General features: G+C 43.7%; 1 protein-coding gene across 4 annotated transcripts in view; it reads right to left on the reverse strand.

Moving 5' to 3' along the window:
• Nucleotides 1–11,939, reverse strand: part of EPS8 (EGFR pathway substrate 8, signaling adaptor) — a 180,016-nt gene extending 168,077 nt beyond the window's left edge. For all 4 annotated transcript variants that reach the window (XM_067469299.1, XM_060776641.2, XM_060776642.2 and 1 more), the window contains exon 1: nt 11,701–11,939. The gene's annotated coding sequence lies outside the window, so the exon portion shown is untranslated. The remainder of the gene's footprint in view (nt 1–11,700) is intronic.
• Nucleotides 11,940–18,878: the final 6,939 nt, after the last annotated feature.

Below are 18,878 nucleotides of genomic sequence, written 5' to 3' on the forward strand. Positions count from 1 at the left end.
AGAATTAGCTTGCATTGGCCTTCTTCTAAAATTAACATGCCTTTTCATTTCCAGCCACCCTTGTAACAGTTCAAAGGTGAGTCACCTGGAAAGGCCTTTATTCCAAAAATAAAGTCCTGTGTTTGAAACCGATCTCTCTCTCTCTCTTTTTTTTTCACAATTCTTTTCAATGTTTGCTTAAAGGTTGTTCTACCTGCTTAGCTGATCCAATCCAATCTTTCCCTCCTCACCCATGTCTCATCTCTCTCTCTCTCTCTCTCTCTCTCTCTCTCTCTCTCTCTCGAGCTGAATTCAGAAAGTCTGGATTCCAACCCCAGCAAGCTGTTTAGATGAGATAAGCCCCTGCATTTCAACAGAAATAACTCAGCACTAAATCAGGGGTGCTTCACAGAAACAGGTCATTAAAACACACAAACTAATTGTGGTCAACACTGTGCTTTCTTCACACACAGTTCCCCTTCCCATCTCAGCCCACACCCATTTCCAAAAGGCAGAAAGAAAGCGATGTCTCTTAAATTACTGTTTGTTGCATGCAAATATCATGAACAAAAGTGCTATTTATGGCCAATGACCAATAAATGTGCACAGTCTTTGATACAAATTGCATTTTAGTTGGTGCTGCATTCGACTGATAGCAGGCATGAATGTATAAATGATTCCCATTACATTCAGATTCTAATACTTTCTTTAAAAGACAGCATAGGCTACTATTACTCTCTACTTGCTTTCTGCATGTTGTTCTGCCTTGTAGAGTTGAGCTCCAAGTTTCCCAATATCATGAACACTTCATCTCTCCAACAACTGTTTGATGTGGGCTGGTGTGAGTTTTCCGGGCTGTATGGCCGTGTTCCAGAAGCATTCTCTCGTGGCATTTCACCCACATCTATGGCAGGCATCCTCAGAGTTTATGAGGTCTGTAGAAAACTAGGAAAATGGGTTTTATATATCTGTATAATTTCCAGGGTGAGAGAAAGAACTCTTGTTTATTGGAGGCAGGTGTGAAAGTTTCAATTGGCCACCTTGATTAGCATTTAATGGCCTAACAGTTTTCAAGGTGTGGTTTCTTACTGTCTGAGGGAATCCTTTGTTGGGAGGTGATTAGCTGTCCCTGATTGTTTCCTTGTCTGGAGTTCCCCTGTTTGTGAATATTGTTAATTTAGTGTTATGATTTTAGAGGGTTTTTTAAAAAAAATACTGGTAACCAGATTTTGTCATTTTCATGGTTTCTTCCTTTTTGTTGAAATTGTTCACATGCTTGTGGATTCTTCCTTTCTGTTGAAACTGTTTGATGCCACATCCACTTTGAAAAGCACATCTTGTCTAGGTTCAGGAGCAGATGAAATACCCTGCCTCCATACCAACTGCCACTGCCCTGGCCTTTGAAGGAGAGGAGAAGCAGGCAACCCTGTATCGTGAATAGGCCCAGAAGCAGATGAAAAGCCCTTCTTCCATCCCATTGGACAGTGACTCTGGAGATCAAAGCCTGAATACCTGTTCGGCTATGGAAACGCAATGGGTGACATTGGGTAAATCGCATTCTCTCTGCTTCAGAGAACAGCAAAGGCAACTTCACTCTGAAAAATGTTTGCCTAGAAAATCCTGTGATAGGATCACCATGAAATAACTTGAAGGCACACAAGCATCAATTTCTTTTGTAAGGACTACTTAGAGATGATTTATCATTGGCTCTAAGGCAATCTTTTCCATTGTCAAGCAACTCTTAAAGTGAAGACATTCTTTCACACTCTCTCAGCTTCAGAGAACAACAAAGGCACCATCATTGTGAACAATGTTTGCCTAAAAAAAACCTGTGATAGGATCACCATGATTTGGAAATAACTTGAAGGCACACAACAACAAAAAAATCCATTTATTTGGTAAGGACTACTCAGAGATGAGGCGCTTACTTCTTGGGAGGAGAGCAATGTCCAATATCGATAAAATAGTGAAAAGTAGAGACATCACACTGGCAAAGAAGATCCGCCTAGTCAAAGCCATGGTATTCCCTGTAGTCACCTACGGATGTGAGAGCTGGACCTTAGGGAAGGCTGAGCGAAGGAAGATTGGTGCTTTTGAACTGTGGTGTTGGAGGAAAGTGCTGAGAGTGCCTTGGACCGCGAGAAGATCCAACCAGTCATACTTCAGGAAATAAAGCCTGACTGCTCGTTGGAGGGGAGGATATTAGAGACAAAGCTGAAGTACTTTGGACATCATGAGGAGACAGGAAAGCTTAGAGAAGACAATGATGCTGGGGAAAATGGAAGGAAAAAGGAAGAGGGGCCGCCAAGGGCAAGATGGATGGATGGCATCCTTGAAGTGACTGGCTTGACTCTGAAGGAGCTGGGGGAGGTGACGGCTGACAGGGAGCTCTGGCATGGGCTGGTCCATGAGGTCACGAAGAGTCAGAAATGACTGAACGAATGAACAACAACGCCGAGATGATTCACCATTGGCTCTAAGTCAGTCTATTTCACCGTCAAGCAACTCTTAAAGTGAAGACATTCTTTAAATGTATAGGCTCATATATTTTCTAGCTGGAAGGGGAAAAAAATCCAAAGAAGCAACATGTGGAAGTAGGGGCTAGGATCAAAACACGTGATACAACCTGCTACATATATTAACATGCATTAAGTATTCTCTGATTGCTCAGGTTGATACAAGGAGCAACACTGGAGGTTTTCCACCATTCATATTGACACTGAAAACAATCGACTATACTTCCTTTCTTTAAGGTGGAAGTAATTGGTAGGCCAATTGCATAAATGCCAGAAACACTATGTTTCATCCAGAATGTGTGACAGTCTTGATAAGGCACGCACTGTTATCTCTCTGCATCCTCACAATGCCTCAGAAAACAAATGTGTTTTCTTCTGAATTGTGACATTTCCTTCTTTTATTTCCTTCTCAGATTAGTTTTTCTAAAGCATATTGCTTTCAACTTAAAAGTGGGTGTCGGTTTTTCAAATGCTCCTGGCAGTGTCAGGCGGCTGCAAAGATACCGGCTGGTACTTGGTGTTCTTCTACCTGCCTTGTTTTTTTTTGCATCTAGCATCTTGATCCAGCAGTGGCTGCAACAAGGGTGAAGCGGAGAAATACAAATTGTCCTAGAAAAATACGTACTGTGTAAGAATCAAGACAAACAAGAAAGGAGAAACTGTATCAGATCCTCATGTCGCACAATGAGCACAATCACCAAAATCAATGGGAAATGTTAGCCATGATCAAATATAACCTCATCAATTTCAGTGAGTCTACTTACAATATAATGGGAACACATCAACCCTGAATGCTTCTGATAATATCCAAAGTCTCCTTGTGCAACAGTTATCCCATAATCTACTGGCAAATCATAGGATGGTGCCTAAGGTAAAGGTAAAGGTAGTCCCCTGACATTAAGTCCAGTCATGTCTGACTCTGGGGTGTGGTGCTCATCTCCATTTCTAAGCCGAAGAGCCAGCGTTGTCCATAGACACCTCCAAGGTCATGTGGCCGGCATGACTGCATGGAGCGCCGTTACCTTCCCGCCGGAGCGGTACCTATTGATCTACTCACATTTGCATGTTTTCGAACTGCTAGGTTGGCAGAAGCTAGGGCTGACAGCGGAAGCTCACGCCGCTCCCCGGAATTGAACCTGCGACCTTTCGATCAATATGTCTTTCCCACCACCAGCCAGCAAAGTGTTGTTCTTATGTGCCCACAAGTCAGTTTCAACTTATGACAATCGTATTGCCTACATCCGTGAAATATACTGGGGAAAATGAACTGCTAGTGTCAAATACCATCTCAGCTCCTTCCCACCCACCTCCACTTTGCAGCGTATTGAGACATAGTTACTAGTGATAATACATGGCTGGTTTATTCAGACATAATTTCCACTGAATTTAGAGAAGCTAAGCCTCTGATAAGTATTCATCAAATTGCTGCCTTGAACAAAAGCAATCATTCCTCATCCAAAAGAAAGTTATCAATCACTGTGTGGAGACAGCAGATACTTGCTTCAGTATAAGTTCTGGAGGTGGAGCTTCTCCATAGGCATCTACCAATAGACAGGGAACCTCTACAGATTGATGGTTCCCAGCAGTGGCTGACAGATTTCAAATCCATGCGGCAAAGAACATGTCCCAGGCTTTCACCTAAACTTAAAAAAAAAGCCTACCCAAGGAACTGAACTAATTTCAGGAGCAGAATTAGGAGCTGCTGTAGCACAATGGGTTAAAACCTCGTGGTGGCTGAACTGCTGACCTGAAGGTTGGCAGTTCAAATCCACGAGACAGGGTGAGCTCCCATCTGTCAGCCCCAGCTTCACATGCGGGGACATGAGAGAAGCCTCCCACAGGATGGTAACACATCTGGGCATCCCCTGGGCAACATATCTATAGACGGCCAGTTCTCTCACATCAGAAGCGACTTGCAGTTTCTCAAGTCACTTCTGACATGATTTAAAAGAAAGGGACAGAATTCAGCACCTGGGATAGCTCAGCCCATAATCCCATGGACAGGGCAGATCCCAGCTACCACTGGGAGTTCCCATCCCTGACCCTAAAAAGCAACTAATATATTCATGGATAAGTACATTTTAGTAAAAAAAAAAAAAAAGATCAACCCCAAAACCTGGCTTGACTTTTCCATGTGTCAGTGTGAATACTGTACTTTAACCATTACCAAAAAAGGAACCATCCAAAGCAAGATCTCAGTTCACCCAAGGAAAACCTTTAAAAAGCACCAACTTTAAAAAGCACCTACTAATAATTGTTATAACTATTTTATGTGTTTTAATTTTCTGTTTTTAATGTAGATGTTTTTACGTATTTTATGTTTTTAAGGGATTGAATTGTTGCTGGTATATGAAGCTGCTCTGAGTCCCCCTAGGGCAGTGGTTCTCACCCTGTGGGTTCCCAGATGTTTTGCCTTTGACTCCCAAAAATCCTAACAGCTTGGTAAACTGGCTGGGATTTCTAGGAGTTGTAGGCCAAAACACCTGGGGACCCACAGGTTGAGAACGACTGCCCTAGGGGTTAAGAAGAGCGGAAAACAAATATAGTAAATAAATAAATAAACTTCTCTACCTTCTTTGCCGTGGCACCACTTCTGGCCTTTTTGAAAGCTTCGGCAGGGAAATGGCAGCTACTAGCGACGGATGACTCTCTTAAGCACCATTGGTGCTTTCCGCTCTCTTTGGAATCACCTTTGACTTATCCAAAGTCATATCAAAACCCATAATTTTGGATTCACAATCTGCCTTCAATTTATACAGGAAGTCAAATTATACATTATGTGGATGGACGGTACAGTACTAACTTTCAAAAACTTAGTATCAAAATGAGAACCATTGAAAACTAGCAAAAGTGGTATTTTTCATGTTTATTCACTTCTTGGCACTTTTTTAGTTTACACAATCTTTTTCCAAATGTTACCAAGTACGTGCCAACAATAAGACTGGAGATACTTAAGATTCAAGTTGCTTCCTCCCCCTTAAGTTTCCCTTTTTAAGAGGGCAAAATATTCTCCATCCGTACAACAACATTGCAACTACATGCATTTTTGCTTCCTCCTCACTCTATACTTCTAGATAAGTAAAAGAAAACTAGTCCCATCAACTTTTTTTACTGCTCAAATTATCCTGCCTAAAGTATCCCAACAGCATCAGTCTCTCACCACAGTCTTCCTTCTTTCTTCCATCTCTCCCACTTTGTGCAACTGCTTAGGTACACTTGGAAAGCAAGTGAGACTTGTGTTGACTTTTTCCCCTGGAGAATATATATATATATATATATATATATATATATATATATAGTACATTTGGAGCAATACAAATTGATATTTGCCTCTATGCCCGTTGGCCAAAATACACTGACTTATTGTAGAGGAGTTGGCTGGAAACCCAGAAGACGAAAGAGAAATGGAAAGCAGTGGTTAGAATCCTAAACAAGGAGCATTCCATTTACTTTTAGTTTGGCTCCTTTCTTATTTTATTCTTCATTAGAAATGCATGAAAAAGTCAACCTAAGAGAACATTCTTACATATAGAAGAAGAAGAAAAATGGGGGAGGGGGGAATTAAAACTACTAGGTCAGTCTCCTGGCATAACCCGGTGTGCAATTGGCCTTACAGCAAGAAGAGCCATGTGGGGGATCTAGATGTTAAGTGTTTTGAGCCATGTTGGCAAGCAGGCAAGATGGATTACTCCATTTCAAATTAACAAAATCAGAACTCAGAAATGCAATCAGAGGGATACGGATAAAGTCAGGCTTATGACCCACCCCGGTAATGGGCTGGAGTCCAAAAGTGTCAAGTTGATTTTCTTTCTGACTGGCTGCTGGACGCAAATTGAGAACCAAGATTCCACTGCAAGTCAGAGAGAGCCAGGACTTTGGGAACAAAAAGAAACAAAGGTCCCCATTCAGTTTGGAGAAAGGGAAATGGTGTTTCACCTTTTAAAAGGGTATCCAGTCACTTCTAGGGAACTTTTGCCAACAGCACCAAATGAAGAAACGTGGGAATTTTGATTGTCCAGTCTGATACTGAAGAAAGCCTGATATTCAGCTCAGCTTGCAATTGTAAATTCAACAAGGACATTGCCGGAATGAGGGCCGAAGCTTATATTTTGTACTGGAGGGATTAACAATATCCATAAAATAGAACTTTGAAAACTTGCTCCTTTGGACTACATCTCCCAGAACCTGCCAGCCGGTGGGGCTACTGGTGCCATCTATATGTATTGGGTTGCAGCACACATGGCATGTGCCATCTGAGAATGACGAAATATTTTCCAATATGCTGAATTTGCAATAAAAATAATTCAGGCTCCAATTGTATCTTGGATTAAAAAATAATTCTTGTAGTGTTTTTTGTACCTTGCCCCAGAATTCTCTTGGTTTTTTGTTTTTTTACAGTTTGGAGAGGCACCAGCACTCTTCAGCAGAGATGGTGAAAGACCTTGTAAAACTACAACTCCAAGGATTTCAGAGCATTGAGCCATGGAAGTTGAACTGGTGTCAAACTGCTTTCGTTCTACAGTGAAATGTTTGAGGGTATGGGGTGGGGATTATATTCTTAACACATCTGCTACACTGAGGATGGATATATCTTTGGTAAATATTCTCAACCAGTCATGAAATGGTTAAGAGATTCCACTTGAACATAAGGAAGAACTTCCTGACTGTAAGAACCATTCAATAGTGGAACTCTCTGTCTTGGAATGTGGTGGAGGCTCCTTCTTTGGAGGCTTTTAAACAGAGACTGGATGGCCATCTGTCAAGGGTGCTTTGATTGTGCTTTTCTTGCATGTTGAGTGTTGGACTAGATGGCCCTCGTGGTCTCTTCCAACTCTATTATTCTATGATTCTATGAACTGGAGCAGAAGACTATATTTGCGAGGCTGTAATAAACGCAATTTTTTTTGCTATGGCACAGTTTCTCCAACAGCCCAACAGCAAATATTATTCCAACTGCTGAAGTCTTAAATAAGCAATTAGCTTGGGAGCAGATGGACAGAAAAAGGGAATGGGGGAAAGATTTAAAAAGTGTTCATTTATCTCAAAAAGAGAATGAGAGGGGTGTCAGAGGGGTTGCCAAAGACCATCAGAAGTGGGGAAAACTTGTTTCTCCATCATTTGACACCCCTGTTCTCAAGAGAAGAAGATAGAGTGAACTATCATTTCATAAAACTGAGATGGGACACTACATGGCTTAAAGGGCGTGTAGGCAAAATAACCAATGTGTAAGATATATAAACCTCACTTGCCTAGTTTCCAACAGACCTCACAACCTCTGGTGCCTGCCAGAGATGTGGGTGAAATGTCAGGAGAGAATGCTTCTGGGACATGGCCTACAGCCCGGAAAACTCAGTGATTCTGGTCATGAAAACCTTCAACAACACAATGTATAAGGATATTAGAAATGTATACCAATTAGTCCAGCATTGAAATGACGACTAGGTAGCAATAGACCAAGTTAGACAGTAAACGGAGACATGAGTGAACATTAAACATATATCATTAAAAGCAGTTGGAAATGAATTGCATTTGAAATGGCTAACGCAGATGTTTATTAAAAATGTATCATAGCCATCATAAAGTACAAATGAGTTTGCCAGTATTACAGTATCTTAGTCCGCCTCCTCTCCATATGCTAAAGCGCATAAATGTGTTTTCAAAAGTTTCTTAAAGGAGAGGAGGGTAGGGGTCGTTCCTATTTCTTTAAGGAGGGAGTTTCAGAGATGGGAAGCGATCACAAATAAGGCCCCCTCTCTCATTCCCACCAGCCGTGCTTGAGATGGGGGCCTCCTCCACTGACCACAGTGCATAAGGGAAATGTGATTGATTGAAATAGTCTGGGCCCAAACTGTTTGGGGCTTCATAGCCCGGAAGCGGACTGACAACCAGTGCAGCTGTCACAGCATGGGAGTCATCCACTCATGATATGGAGCTCCAGTTAGCTATCTAGCTGTCCATCTCTGCACTAATTGCCCACCGGAGCACCCAGTGTTTCTCAACCTGGGAGTCGGGACCCCTGGGGGGGTCACGAGTGGGTGTCAGAGGGGTCGCCAAAGACCATCAGAAAACACAGTCTTTTCTGTTGGTCATGGGGGTTCTGTGTGGGAAGCTGGGCCCAATTCTATAGTTGGTGGGTTTCAGAATGCTTTTTGATTGTAGGGAAACTAAATCCCAGCAACTACAACTCCCAAATGTCAAGGTCTACTCCCCCAAAATCCACCAGTGTTCACTTTTAGGCATATTGAGTATTCATGCCAAGTTTGGTACAGATCAATCATTGTTTGAGTCCACGGTGCTCTCTGGATGTAGGTGAACTACAATTCCAAAACTCAAGGTCAATGCCCACCAAACTGTTCCAGTATTTTCTGTTGGTCATGGGAGTTCTGTGTGCCAAGTTTGGTTCAATTCCATTGTTGATGGAATTCAGAATGCTCTTTTATTGTAGGTTAACTATAAAATCCCAGCAACTACAACTCACAAATGACAAAGCCAATCCCCCATAAACTCCACCAGTATTCAAATTTGGCCCAGTGAATGAAAATACATGCATATCAGATATTTACATTACAATTCATAACAGTAGCAAAATGACAGTTACAAAGTAGCAATGAAAATAATGTTATGGTTGGGGGTCAACACAACATGAGGATCTGTATTGAGGGGTCGCAGCATTAGGAAGAATGAGAACCACTGGTTAAATACTTGTGCTGGTAGGACTACTGATCGACAGGTTGGTGGTTCAAATCCAGATAGCGGGGTGACCTCTTGTCTCAGCTCTAGCTTCCCATTTGGGGACATGAGAGAAGCCTCCCACAGGATGGTAAAGTATCAAACATCTGGGCATCCCCGGGGCAACGTTCTTGCAGATAACCGATTCTTTCATGCCTGAAGCTACTTGCAGTCGCTCCTGACACAGGGAAAAAATGCAGCTTCTGAACTATCTTCAAAGGCAGCCCCACATAGAGAGATTGTAGTAGTCCAAATGGGGATGTGACTAAGGCCAAGTCCGGGGTCTCCCATTGAGATGTGGGGAGGCTGTTTTCTGCTATTCTAAAGACCAGGACAGGGAGCAATGGATTCACATAGCAGGTAAAAAGATTCCACTTAGGAAACAATTCATGGGGAAATTCTTACAACAAGGATCAAATTCAAGCAAGAACTTACATTTCCAGGACTATTTGACAATGAGACACAAAAAGGAACATGAGAGAATAGTGCAGTACATGTCAACATGTACTCTCTGTAGAGACACCAAGGTGTTAGTTTACAAAACTATTGTCCTCCCAACTCTGCTATATACCTGCAAAATGTACACTGTCTACAGATGTCACACTCAACTCCTGGAGGCAGGCATGTAGCCGGGGGGGGGGGGGGGGGCTTCAGCCCCCCTCCCCCGAAATTCTCATGATGGTCTGCGAAAAGGACTTACTGGTACATTATTTAAACTGTTATGTTTATTCATATCATGATCTGATCACCATGCTCAATATATCTCATATGCATGGGGGTATTGGGGTAACGATACAAAAGGTTTGCTAGGGTAGATCCTCTTTCACTCAGACTCAGCCCCCCCCCCCCCCCCCCCGAATCAAAATCCTGGCTACGGGCCTGCCTGGAGGGATTCCTTCAGTGCTGCTTCTGAAAAATTCTGCAAATCTCTTGGGAAGATAGGCAGACAAATGTCAGCGTGCTGGAAAAAGCAAGACCACCAGCATTTAAGTGATACCCTTATGCCATCAACTCTGTTGGACCGGCCAAGTGGTCCAAATTTCCAACCACCATCATTGAAGTGATGCTGCTACGCCATCAACTCCGCTGGACTGGCCACGTTGTCCAAATGCTGGATCACTGCCATCCAAAGCAGTTACTAAACTCCGAAATCAAGAAGAGGAAATATAATGTTGGTGGACAGGAAAAGAGATTTAAAGATGGGCTTAAAGCCAACCTTAAAAACTGTGGCATAGACACCGAGAACTGGGAAACCTTGGCCCTTGAGTGCTCTAACTGGAGGTCAGCTGTGACCAGCAGTGCTGCAGAATTCAAAGAGGCAGAATAGAGGGCGAAAGGGAGAAATGTTCCAAGAGGAAGGCATGAACGGGACTGCCTTCCACCTGGAAACTGATGTCCTGACTGCGGGAAAACATGCAGATCAAGAATAGGTCTCCACAGACACCTACGGACTCACCGCCAAGACACTGAACTTGGAGGACCATCATCCTCAGAAGACGAGGGATCGACTAAGTAACATGTCAACATTGGAAAGAGTGTTATACGCTCAAAGGTGGAAAGCAACAGATATACCAAGAGCTGTTTGATAGTGGAATATGTTGCCTTAGAGCAGATATGGGCAAGCTTTGGCCTTCCAGGGGGGTTGAACTTCAACTCCCACCATTCCTAACAGCCTCAGGCCCTTTCCTTTCCCCCCACAGCCGCTTAAGCGGCTGTGGGGGGAAAGGAAGGGGCCTGAGGCTGTTAGGAATGGTGGGAGTTGGAGTCCAAAACACCAGAAGGGGCAAAGTCTGCCCATAGAGTCCATAGCGTCTTTGAATCAGTCTAGATGACCATCTGTCAGGAGTGCTTCCACTGTGTGTTGCCGCCTGGCAGAAGGCTGGACTGGATGCCCTTTGGTGCCTCTTCCAACTCCTTGACTCTCCGAAAGAGAGCTCCAAGGAGGTCCTCAAAACCATTGAGGAGCAGCAGAGGAGAAGCTATGGAAACTATACCTCCTAGCCCAGAAAGCAATGGAAACCAAGGGGTACATCAAGCATCTTCCCAAACAGAAACCCAGCTGGAAAAGGAGGGAGGGAAGGCACAGGTGTGGCCGCTCAACGCTCAGGTTACAAGGTAAACGCGGAGCGAGGGAGGGAGGAAAGAAGGAAGGAAGGGGAATCGAGTCGGAAGCAGCCTTGATCCGTATAGATCCACCTTGGAGACCCCGCTTCCCTGTCTCCACAGCGAGGAGCCCCTTTCCCCCGAAGCTGCCATTTTGTCACCGCAACACCGCTCCGAGGGGGTCGATTCACACGTTACGCGCGCCTTGACACGCAAGGCAGGGCGACTCAAGGGGAAACACGGGTCTCGAGGGTCAGGAAAGGCAGTCGAGGTAGGAATCTGCCTTGATTCTTCCCTCCCAAACAGAGCAGCCTTTCCCCAGCTCGAGAAGGGTAAACACAGCCCGCACCATCATCCCAGTCTCTCTGCTTACCTGGGCTTCTTTGCCTCCTTCTTCCTTCCAAAAGCGCCCCTCGTTCAAGGGAAGAAGGGTTGCAAAGGGACGCCCCGACAGGTCCCAAGACCAGCAAAGGCGGCTAGGCGACCGTCCCAGGCAGGAGGGCCGCCTGAGGCACGGAGGAGGTCCTGGAGAAGCGGGTGGAAGGAGCAGAGCCGCCGCCAAGCCGAACAAAGTGCAGCCGGAGCGAGGCAATCCCGCGCCAGGTTCCAAAGTGCCCGCCTCTGCCTCTCGCTGGCCTCGCGTTCGGGGCTTTTCCCGCAGGCACGCGCGCCCCCTGGTGGACGAACCCAGACTCTGCTGGCCGAGCAAGGCACAGGTTGATCCAGTAGGTGGAAATCCACACCATATGTCAGTCGTTCCCAACCTTTATTATTATGATTACCAGGGACCACTTTGACCAACATTAGTACCAATAGGTTGTTGTAGGATTTTTCGGGCTGTATGGCCATGTTCCTGGCCTGTAGCGAGGGGGGGGGGGTTAGGGGTTCAACTCCCCCCCCCCCCCGAAATGTTTCAGATTTTTTAAAAAACCCAGTTTACTCATGAATTTTAACTGGTTAACCAAATCCCCATGGTAAGTCTATGAGATGCAAACAATTAAGAATCCCTCCAGAACTACAAGCACTATCTCAAGCAAATATTTATTTATTTGTTGTTGTTCATTCGTTCAGTCGTCTCTTCGTGACCTCATGGACCAGCCCACGCCAGAGCTCCCTGTCGGCCGTCACCACCCCCAGCTCCTTCAAGGTCAGTCCAGTCACTTCAAGGATGCCATCCATCCATCTTGCCCTTGGTCGGCCCCTCTTCCTTTTACCTTCCACCTTCCCCAGCATAATTGTCTTCTCCAGGCTTTGCTGTCTCCTCATGATGTGGCCAAAGCACTTCAACTTTGTCTCTAGTCTCCTTCCCTCCAGTGAGCAGTCGGGCTTTATTTCCTGGAGGATGGACTGGTTGGATCTTCTCGCAGTCCAAGGCACTCTCAGCACTTTCTTCCAACACCACAGCGCAAAAGCATCGATCTTCCTTCGCTCAGCCTTCCCTAAGGTCCAGCTCTCACATCCGTAGGTGACTACAGGGAATACCATTGCTTTGACTAGGCGGATCTTTGTTGCCAGTCTGATGTCTCTACTCTTGACTATTTTATCAAGACTGGACATTTACTTATTTATTTATTTATTATTCGAACTTATATGCTGCCACTCCCCTGGGGCTTACAAGAACAGGCTAAAATCGAACACAATTTAAAAACAATTTAAAAACAGCAGTATCAGAGATCAAAGGCCCATCGAAACACATATGTCTTACATGCCCTGCGGAAAGCTGATAAGTCCCGCAAGGCATGGACTTCAGGTGGCAGAGTATTCCAGAGTGATGGTGCCACTGCTGTAAAGGCTCTGCGTCTGGTTGCTGTTAGACGCAAGGTCTTGACACTGGGAATTTCCAATAGATCTTGGTCCTCAGAACAGAGGGATCTGTGGGGTTGGGAGGGGGTGAGGGTGAGGTGGTCCCTCAGGTACATCGGCCCCAGACCATGAAAGGCCTTAAATATTGACAATTTATTCACACTGTCATTACTAGCAGCAATAGCCGATGTAGTGAAGCAACCAAGTTGGGTGTGTGTGTGTTGAATGCTCTCATTAAAGAGGCCAGACTTGGTGGAGTTGGTTGACAGGGGCGGAGCTGCAGGCTATTGAAGGCTGCTCTGCTCCCTGCTGTACTCTTTGCTTCAGCGTGAGCTACAAGGCAGGTTTCAACCCCCCCCCCCTGAAAATTTCAAAAACCCCCCCTGAAAATTTCAACCCCTCCTGAAATTTTTTTCTGGCTACGGCCCTGCCATGTTCTAAAGGCATTTTCTCCTGACGTTTCGCCTGCATCTATGGCAAGCATCCTCAGAGGTAGTGAGATCTGTTGGAATTAGGAAAAAGCGTTCATATATCTGTGGAATGACCAGGGTGGGACAGAGGACTCTTGTCAGTTGGAGCTAGGTGTGAATGTTTCAACTGATCACCTTGATTAGCATTTGATTGCCTGGCAGTGCCTGGAGCAATCTTTTGTTGAGAGGTGATTAGGCGTCCTTGTTTGTTTCCTCTCTGTTGTTGTGCTGTTCTAATTTTAGAGGTTTTTTTTTAATACTGGTAGCCAGATTTGGTTCATTTTCATGGTTTCCTCCTTTCTGTTGAAATTGTCCACATGCTTGTGGATTTGTGGAAGAGCCCTCAGAGTCACAAACATGGTAGCCCTTTCTCTTAGCTAAGAAACCCTGGTACCTTGATCATTTCAAGCTGCAATGCTTTCAGTTTTGTCAGAACGATTTCCATGGAACCCTATGCATCCTACTCTTGAGCAGACATACCTAAGATAGTGCTTGTTGTGGACCACCTCACACTGCAATTGTAGAATAAGTGCACACAAACAGACGGGATGGTGGGATACCACAAAACTTGTGACAAGCCCCAGCTCTAAGAACTGGCTCACACAAACATCCCAGTCATTATGCTTTTTTAACTGTGATGTTCAGAACTGAACACAGTCCAAGGATAATGTAATGTAATATTTATCCAGCAGCATATTTTACTTGAACTTGGACCATCTCTGAAGCATCTGCCCAGCACTTGAACCTAGGAGTAGACTCTAGAGACCAGGGGTTGATTCCTCACTGAACCATGGAAACCTATTGGATGACCTTGAGCAAGTCACACGCTCTCAGCCCTTGAAAACCTTGTTATGAGAGTTGCCATAACTTAGAAACAACTTGAATGTACACAACAGCAACAGCAGATAGCTGCTGAACCCCAAGTGTTTTTGACCTATAGCTCCCATCATCCTTAGCTGGCATAGCCAATAATGAGAGATTATGGAAAGTGTAGTCCAAAAAGATACAGAAATCCACTGTTGCCTAAGTGACTCTAAAGACTTTACTGTACTAGTTCTCCTTGTCTCGGTCTGAGTTGTCACCAAATCCAGATGTTTCTGTCAATGTAGATGACCTGAAACTAGAGATAGAATACTCAACTGATTTATTATTAGGCAGATTAATTTGTATTAATTTCCTTAATTAGTGGCAGACCTATTTTACAGATTTGTTATGTCCCTTCAAAGTCTATTCCAATTTATCTCAAACCTATCACTAATTGTCAGGGCAAGGTTTTCTTCAGAGGTTTGCCATTGCCTTTTTCATAGGCTGAGAGTGTGACTTACCCCATGAATTTCTATGTTTGAGCAGATATTTGAACCCTTTACTCCCAGAGTCATAGTCAAATATTCCAGTTGCATCAATGGCATGCAGGGGAATCAATCTCACAGAATACATTGAGGGTTACTTCTGATTAAATACACATAAGCTTGGACTGATAGACTGTTAGACTTGATTGCATTTCCATCTTGTGCTGTTATAACAATATGCTACATATATGAACAGCTTGGAAAGTAGTTTAGCACGTAATTAAAACCAATGTACTACCTTGCACATCTCTGACCGCATCCAAATTTGGAAACCAAGTAGGACTTGGTCTTGTTCATGCTTGAAGACCCTGAGAAAATCCCAGGGACCTCCAGGAAGGGTTAGGAAGGAAGGGATGCTGCCTGAAACCTTGGAAAGCCACATTCAGTCAAAGTTGGCAATACTGGATTGAATGTACTAATGATCTGGCTGCACGTAATTCAGCCTTCTCTTCCTATGAAGATAATTATAAATTGGAAGAGATATCTGAGAAACACTTTCTATATTCCAGGAATGGGAATCTGTAGTCCTCCTGATGTTTCTGTGCAGAAACTCTCAGCTTTCTTTACCATCTGGCTGGAGCTGCTGGGAGTTGCAATCCAACAACCTCTGATGGGCTACATGATTTCCTCCTCTGTGTATCATAGAGCTGAAAGGGACCCCAAGACCACTGGGGCCCATTCCCTGTTAAATTCAGGATTTCCAGTGAAAGCATTCCTGGGAGATAGCCATCCAGTCTCTTTTTAAAAGAGAAAGTCATCCATCTAGGAAATTGGTTTGCTTTTCAAACCACTCTTAATGTCAAGATGTTCCTTCTAATCTTGTTGTTACTTGTTGTCAGGTCAGCTCCAACTCATGGCAATGCTATGAAAGAGAGTCCTCCAAAAAGCTCTAGTAATCAACTTCTCATTTCTGGTCTTTCAGGGCCCTTCCACACAGCACTATATCCCAGAATATCAAGGCAGAAAATCCCACATTATCTTAGTGTGGACTCAGATAACCCAGTTCAAAGCAGATATTGTGGAATTTTGTGCTTTGATATTCTGGAATATAGGGCTGTGTGGAAGGGCTTACAAACTCAGCGCCATGGCTTACTTGACTGAGCCAATCCACCTATAGTACATTCTTCCACTTTTACTGCTGCCTTTCACTTTGACAAGCATTGTAATATTTATAATACACATAATACAGTAGAGTCTCACATATCCAACATAAACGGGCCGGCAGAAGGTTGGATAAGAAAAAATATGGGATAATAAGGAAAACATCAAATTACATTATGATTTTACAAAACAAGCACCAAAAGATCATATTTTACAACAAATCAACAGAAAAGGCAGTTCAGTACACAGTAACATTATGTAGTAATTACTGTATTTATGAATTTAGCACCAAAACATCACAATGTGTTGAAATAGCTATGGATCCAGGCAGGAGGCAGACTGCGTTGGATAATACACAACTTTGGATGAGTGAAGGTTCGATAAGTGAGACTCTACTGTGTTATGATATAATATCATGGTATTTCATAATAGACTGGGGGCCCTTCCACATAGCTGAATAAAACCCCACATTATCTGCTTTGAACTGGAATATATGGCCGTGCGGACTCAGATAACCTAGTTCAAAGCAGATATTGTGGGATTTTCTGTCTTGACATTCTGGGTTATATGGCTTTATAGAAGGACCCTAGATTTGCTTGTTATTGCAGTGTGCCTCCAAGGGCCCTTCCACACAGCCATATAACCCAAAATATCAAGGCAGAAAATCCCACAATATCTGCTTTGAACTAGGTTATCTGAGTCCACACGGCCATATATTCCAGTTCAAAGCAGATAATATCGGATTTTATTCAGCGGTGTGGAAGAAGTCCAAGTCATTTTCAACCTATGGTGACCCAAAGACAAACCTATCACAGTGTTTTGCTGGCAAGATTTGTTCAGAAGAGGTTTGCCATCACCTTACTCTGAGACTGAAACAGTGTAACTTGCTCAAGGTCACCCATTATGTATCATGGCTTAACAGGAATTTGAACCCTGATCTCCAAAGTCATAGTCACACTCTCAAACCACTATGCCATACTAGTTCCCTGGTTTTTACTTAGAACCCATTTGCTTGACTTTATGTTGAACTGTCTTCCAGCAAGCACCAAATGGGTTGATTTTCAGCTTTCATACCCTACTGCCATCTGCCCATATAGAAAGCAAAAATGCTATACTACAAACACAGAGACACTGGGATGTGATGTGTGCAGCTAAATCGTATTTGTAGATATATCTAGTGAAATTCCTACCCTGCAAAAAATATTCAGTAGTCTGCAGGAGAATGAAGAAGGAGAGACAGGAAGAGAGATGACAATCCTGCAGCATCCATAAGCAAGTTCCAACCTGTGTTACTTTATACAATCTTGGTATATACGTATACTGCCTGGCAGTGAAATGATCATCGCTGAGGCAACAGCTGCAAGGATTAAAACCAAATCAGGAACTATAGATTACATTCTCCTGGCCATGAGGGAGGGAGGGCAGCAAATGGGAGGGATATAAGGTGTATTAAATGTGACAGGAGACTAAATAAACCTCTATAGTCAAAGGGAGACTTACACTATGGGCAATTCTTGGCATGGCAAAAGCCATTTTCAATTAACTCCTCTCATTTTATGGCCACTGAAGTGTACCCATTTGGGCTGGAATTCAAAAACACTGCTTAATAAATGGAAATTTCTCTTTCAACTAATCAGAGTCTCTGGGAGGAAGGAGGACAGGGACAATAGAATTTCTAGAGTGTGGATGTGCTATTTTTATATGGTGTAACCCTGGAAATATTATTCCTTTCAGTTCTGCAGGTGTGATAGGTATAATAAAGTCACACATTTATTGCAGCCCAGGCCCAGATAAATTTCCTGTTTTAGGGGGAGGAGAAAGTGAGTACAAAGGAAGCATATTCCTGAATATTTCTAGTTTCAATACAAGCAGTGGAAAGCTCTTCTTTGGTGAGGAAGATTGAAGGCTGCCTTGGGAAGCTGATTTTAATATCATGACAAAGCTGAAAATTATTTTTGATTTAATGTATTCCATATCATTAGCATATTTTCTTTCCTCCTGCCAGGACAGCAGAGGTGATTGTAGGACATTCTGCCTCCAAAGTCTGTTAAAATGATGGAGTTGGGGGACTGCCACGTGGGATGGATAGTAATTGGCCTCTGGCAGCAACATGGCTTAAGCTGGCCCTAAAAAAGACCTAGAGTGTCAAAAGAATGAGGGGTGGAGGTAATCAGTGGAGGGATGGAACTAATCAGGGGGTTGATCATTGCCTGTTGACCCAAGTTATCAATCTTTGCCATGGAAGCAGGGAGATAGTACAATGAGGAGCACGGTGGCATTGAGTAACTCAGGACACTGCCGAAAGAGAAGAGGTAAAGTGGGCCCTCAACTTTCATGGAGTTCTGGGTGTAAGAACCATGCAGAATTGGGGAAAGGGTGACTTTTTAAAATGCTATTTTGTAACCTAAGGGAACACCTGTCTGGGAATACCTAGATCAGTGGTTCTTAACCTGTGGGCCGTGGACCACTAGTGGACTGCAAGGACAAAAATTTGGTCCACAAGCCTCCTTCCTCTTTATTTATTTATTTATTTATTTATTTTATTTCCACTCCTTTTGCACCACCTGCCACTCCTTCTCTATTGCTGACCATGTATCAGAAACTAGAGCCGATATGGTCTATCTAATGCATTTTTCTGAATTAGGACCCCCAACCGAATCTAAAGTTGACCAAAAACTGATTCATAATCCTTTTAGTACTAATGTTGGGAAATGGTCCCTGGTCAAAGTGGTCCCTGGTCAAATGGTCCTTGGTCAAGTGATCCCTGGTCAAAGTGGTGCTTGGTGAAGTGGTCCCTGGTCAAAATGGCCCTTGGTCAAGTGATCCCT

The sequence above is a fragment of the Anolis sagrei genome, chromosome 5 (genome assembly GCF_037176765.1).
Source record: "Anolis sagrei isolate rAnoSag1 chromosome 5, rAnoSag1.mat, whole genome shotgun sequence".
Lineage (NCBI taxonomy): Eukaryota > Metazoa > Chordata > Lepidosauria > Squamata > Dactyloidae > Anolis > Anolis sagrei.